Here is a 6,000-nt window from a genome sequence, read left to right on the forward strand (position 1 = left end):
CTTTCTTTTAACGGGACTAATGACCAATTAATCTTATCGCAAAAATGTCTACATACATAACTTCTATCCGCACCAGTATCAAACAAGACAGAAGCTAAAAGATTGTTGATTGTGAATATACCTGTCACCAAGTCGGGGTTATCGCGTGCATCCCTTGCATTAACATTAAAAGCTCTACCACGGGGTGGCCCTCCATCTTTTTTCTTGTTTGGGCACGCATTTCTGAAATGGCCCGTCTGTCCACATTCATAGCACTTCTTCGGCCCATTGGTGTTCAGCTTCCCATTCAAAGTAGTGACCTTACAGTCCTTCCCGATGTGCCCAGACCGTTGGCACTTCTCGCAGACAACAATGCAATACCCAGTGTGGTGTTTGTAACACCTCTTGCATTGTGGTAAGGTTCCCTTGTAGTTCAGGTTGGAGTTGGTGTTGTTGTTGGGGTTGGGGTTTCAACCGTTGTTGTGCCTTTTGGCGGGGGTCTGGTCATAGGTTCTCCCCCTGTTGTTGTGGTAGTTGTTGTTGTTGTTGTTATTATCCCACTTTCGCTTTTCGCTACTACCAGCCTCAAACTTAGCCTTCTCCGGCTCATCAATAAGAATCTGATTCATGAGGGTATGCGCCATGCGCATTGCTTCGGGAACATTTGGTGGTTTGGACGATGTGATGTTTCCTTTGATGGACTTAGGGAGTCCCCAGAAGTATCTCTCCATACGCTTGAATTCCGGTGTGACCATTGTCGGACACATAAGAGCTAGTTCAAAGAATCTCCTGTTGTAACCATCAAGGTCGTTCCCAACGGCCTTTAACTGCATGAATTCCATTTCGACCTTCTGGATTTCGGTTCTCGGACAATACTCATCAATCATTGCAGCTTTGAATTCCTCCCATGGCGTAGCATACGCCTCATCAATACCTTTCGCTTGAGCTAACGTGTTCCACCACGTTAGCGCGCCGTCAGATAGCGTGCAAGATGCAAACTTGGTTTTGTTGTCCTCCGAACAGTTGCTAACTCGGAATACTGATTCAAGTTTCTCGAACCATCTGGTGAGACCAACCGGTCCCTCGGTTCCACTGAAGTTATGCGGTTTGCAGCTCTGGAATTCCTTGTAAGTACACCCATTTCGAACGGGTGGGATAATTGGTGGTGGTGGCGGTGGAGCTTGGAGGTTTCTTTCGACTAGGGCTGCAGCGACCCGTTCGTTGATCATGTCCTCAATCTGGGCAGCGGTAGTGTGGATCTTCCGTTAGCCATGATATTCTAAACAAAATTTTTGACTCAAGTCAAAATCCAGTATGCAAGTAGTAATAATACAGTATATAATAACCAACATGGAATCAAAACATCACATGTTATTAAATAACGCATCTAGGTACAAATACCACAGAATCATCGTACAGTAATGTAAATAGAACATCGTGTAAGAATTAAATAACCCAAAATTCCATTAATAATAATAAGTTTCATACATCTGAATAAGTCCGTACAATACATAAATAATACAAGAAGCTACAACTAGATTACATCATGAAATCTAATACAAAAGTCCTACGGTGGAGGTGGGTGTAGGATGTCCAAAACCTGGGACAGCTGGTCCTCAAGCTCAGTAACCCAAGCTCGGAGGATTCCCACCTCCCTTGTCAATTCCTCGACTGTGGGAGATGGTGGGGTAGGCGGTGCCGGCGGTGCAGGTGGTGCCAGTGGTGCAGATGGTACAGATGGTGCCGGTGGTGTAGGTGGTACAGATGGTGCCGGTGGTGCAGGTGGTGCCGAAGTAGATGGTCCAGCTCCGGATGTAGACGGTACGTCCCTAGATGGGAATGGTCCGTATCTAAATCTAGGCGGTATGGTTTCAGGAATAGTCAATACGTAACGGGGAACCTTACGTATCAGTGGGTCGGCAGGGTACGGCACAAGCCGTTTACGAGCAGTAATCCTCTGACGCTGACCAAAAGCGTCAGTGAAAGCACGACCTCCGTTCACCCCTGGAATGACGGTGCCATCAGGACGGTACCGCTTCTTCGGCGGGGTGGAGGGTGCCTGAATAGGTATATCAGCAGGGTCCTCGTCGTCACTGGAGTCTGATGAAGAATCATCTGATGAAGAATCGGCGGATGATGAGTCATCCGAATCATGCGGTGGTGGCACGGGCGGCTGAGCTGGTAGTTCGAAGGCGGCCAACATCTGTCTGTGTCTGCCTGGCGAAATCGGCACTAAATGTCCGTCGGGAGTGCGTCGGCACGGCATGCGCATATGGTTGCGGAACGGCCCTTCCCCAAACTCCGCGGGGATCACAACACCACCAATGCGGGGCTGTGACCCTGAGGGTCCGGGAGCAGACGGAGCTGGAATCTCTGTAGGGCTCACGTGTCCATCAGAAGTAGCCACTGGTGCAGGCGGCTGGCTGCTAGTCCCGGAAGATGAAGCGCCGGGGTCACTCGTGCGTATCGGGATCGGTGGATCGGCAACGGTGGTAGGTGGAGTAGCTGAAGAGTCTAAACTGCCCAAAACGCTAGCAGGTGGTACATCCGACATCTGAACAGGGAAAATAAATTTTCCATGTCAGTAAGTCATAAAACAAGCACGTATTAGGCAAACAGTTTAAATCATGTATAACAATAAGTAGCATGGCAATAATAACGAATCGTTCAGAAGTAGCATGCAATTGAAAGCAAGTAATATCATGCAGTAGTGAAATCATGTAATAGCATACGGCATATAGCAGTAACAGTAAGCAGCAGCATGCTGTAAGTTCAGCGGAAACAAGTAAACTAGCAAGTTGTAGATTAGTCCTATTAGTGAATCCTACTCGGGTCGGTCTTAGACTCACTAATGCAACCTAATTCCCTACAACCAATGCTCTGATACCAAATGTGATGCCCCGTACAAAACCATCGTGTACGATCATCAACAACAGGATCATTACAAGGTTAAGTACTAAATGCTTTTTCAAAAAGAGTTTGCATTCAATAATAAAGTGATGTCTAAACCAACATCGAATGTTTTACAAACCAAAAGCATGCTTCACTAAGTAGAAGCAAATAATAAGTGTATGTGACCACAATGGTCGTTACAAGTGATAGTTCAAAAGTACGAATGTTTGAATGTAAAATAAAGTAGTTCATGCGATAGCAACTCTAAGCAGCGGGTGTCTACAGCACGACTAGTGTACATCGGAAGCTAACCTCAAGCACCTGAGAAAAACATGCTTAAAAACGTCAACACAAAGGTTGGTGAGTTATAGTTTAAGTATAACAGTATGTAAGGTAGGCCACGAGATTTCAGTGCTACAAAGAGCGTTTCAAAATAGTATGATAAAGTATATGTTAACCGTGGGCACTTGGTAACTAACTTAACGTTTATACCCCCTGAAAGTACACTTGGAAAGTGCGTATGTCTACGAAGTATTAAACACCCGTTAAATGCTAGAAAATGTGGCTTTGACTAAGTTTGACCCCGTTGACCGAGAAATCTCGGGAGATGAACATATCGTCTCGGTTGCCTTCTAAAAATGAGAACTCGAGGGAGATCTCGGGGAGATCTCGGGAGATTTACAACACTGCATATAGGACACCTAAATTGGTCCTATAATGTCATTTTATAGGACCTTTTGGCCTGAAAAGACCAACAGGACATGTGTACCAACTAAGGCGGCCGTATTAAGTATAGACGCAAAAAAGTGTCCTAAAAGGTAATAAGATTATGAAACGAATTATCGCGTCCTATAATATATATAACGACCACACAGAAAAGTCCTTACAAGTATATATCGAGTGACTTCTATTTAGATTGGGACATACAAAAGGGTCCCAAAAGTAATATATATTAGTACCAACAAAGTGGTTGAAACAACCCAACCCGTATTAAAACCGGCCCATAAAAATTTTTCCTTTTAATACGCGTTAAATAATACTTTAGGTCCCGTTACACATATTCCAAAACGTATTTGTTATCAAAGTAAGTTCATCGAACTTAAAACATACATTAATGATTTAAACTCCTTAATACAATGGTTCATTAATTAAATCGTAAACCGGTTATAATCATTATGACCCGACTAGTTACGTTTACACAAAACCGAGCATGGTGATTTGGGACTACGCTACCCAAATCCTAATCGAGTCCAAAAGCAAGATCTTCTAAAGCAACCTAGCCGAGATCTCTAATTCCCAAGCTTACCCGAGCCGCCAAGCATGCGAACCTATAAAAATATCAACAACGAGAGGGTAAGCTAACGCTTAGTGAGTGAGAATATACTACATACATATATATGCATAAAATGGACACGCCACAAAATAGCAAATACCACATACCGGAGCATTCAAACATAAAGGCAATGTAGTCTAAGCATACCGTAAGATCACTAAGCAATGAGCTAAAGATACATCAACAAAATATAAGTTTGCCAACAACGATGTGAACAATGCCAATAAGCTACACCCGGAGGGTTAGCTACAACACGACAATACAACATTATATGTATACAATATATATGTATATATATGTATATATCTCTCGAATAACATAATTTGCTTACGCTTACAACACAATAACCATGGTTAACCAATCGTACAAGGGAACGATACTCGTAAGAGACCGTTGGAGTTCGTAACATCCATTAGCGTTACTTAAACACCGCGTAATCACTAATCCCCCGGGTGATGTCTTAAACACCGCGACTAATTCACCCCCATGACAATGTGGCGTCTTAAACACCGCGACGAATCCACACGTCAATCAAAATAATGAGTGGTGTCTTGAACACCGCGACAATTCCACTCCCATGACAATGTGGCGTCTTAAACACCGCGACGAATCCACACGTCAATCAAAATAATGAGTGGTGTCTTGAACACCGCGACCATTCCACTCCCATGACAATGTGGTGTCTTATCCACCGCGACAATACCACATGCCAATCAAACAATGAGTAGTGTCTTAAACACCGCGACACTACTACTCGTTACTTAGAATGTGGTGTCTTGAACACCGCGACAATACCACATTCATACTACACAATTAAATACATTATATACGTACACGCATAATTATTCCACTCACAATATTAACCCTTCGCCATTGGGGTTATATAATCCACATCACACGCCCATGTGATAGAGTACACGCAAGGTGTGCACCTCGTCAAAGATGGTCAACCAAAACGCACAACCGTGCCAATTGGACCTACACACAAGTCCATCAATCCACCTATATGTGAAGTGAGCTCTATAACCGAGAACCACTTCACCCGACCCGCACCCATCCTATACATACATATGCATATAGGATATTAACACTCACCTTAAGCCTTGATGAATGCAACCAAGTAATCCGCAACTCGTCAATGGAAAGTACCTATTCCATTATCACAAATTCAACAACACACTTAGATTGGATTTACAAACCAACCCAATTTGACACTTAGTGCAAATTCGACCCAAATGTAATTCCAAGTACAAACCGCGCCCAAACTAACCAATAATTACTAACACGGGTGAAAATGGTCCTAATATGCCAAGTAAACCCAAACACAAGTGTTAAACACATGTCTCACCCATTTTGACACCAAAACCCTAATTTTGACCCATTAAGTCAAAATCTCACCGTTTACAAGTCTTGACACCAAAACACATTTAACTCGGTTTAATACTTCAACTTAATCCATTTTAAGTTTATAAACCTTAATAAATCAACAATCGGGTCAAAATCATCACCAAACCCTAATTTTGGCTCTAGTCAAAATTAGTCAACTCCAAGAACCCTAAATGTCCCCAAAACCTCAATAATCACTAATACTAGTGATTATACACCATTTACAAGTCTTACAAGCATGAACTTGCACACCAAACCCAAAACCCGACATTAACAACAAAAAAAAACCCGAATCTTGGTGTTAACCTTCAATTAACAACTAAATGGGTTTCACCTATGAATCATACAATCAAAAGCCCTAAACTTGAATGATGAACACGAAAATGAATTTCGGAGTTAGAGCTTACCGC

Source organism: Rutidosis leptorrhynchoides, chromosome 2, assembly GCF_046630445.1.
Source record: "Rutidosis leptorrhynchoides isolate AG116_Rl617_1_P2 chromosome 2, CSIRO_AGI_Rlap_v1, whole genome shotgun sequence".
Taxonomy (NCBI): domain Eukaryota; kingdom Viridiplantae; phylum Streptophyta; class Magnoliopsida; order Asterales; family Asteraceae; genus Rutidosis; species Rutidosis leptorrhynchoides.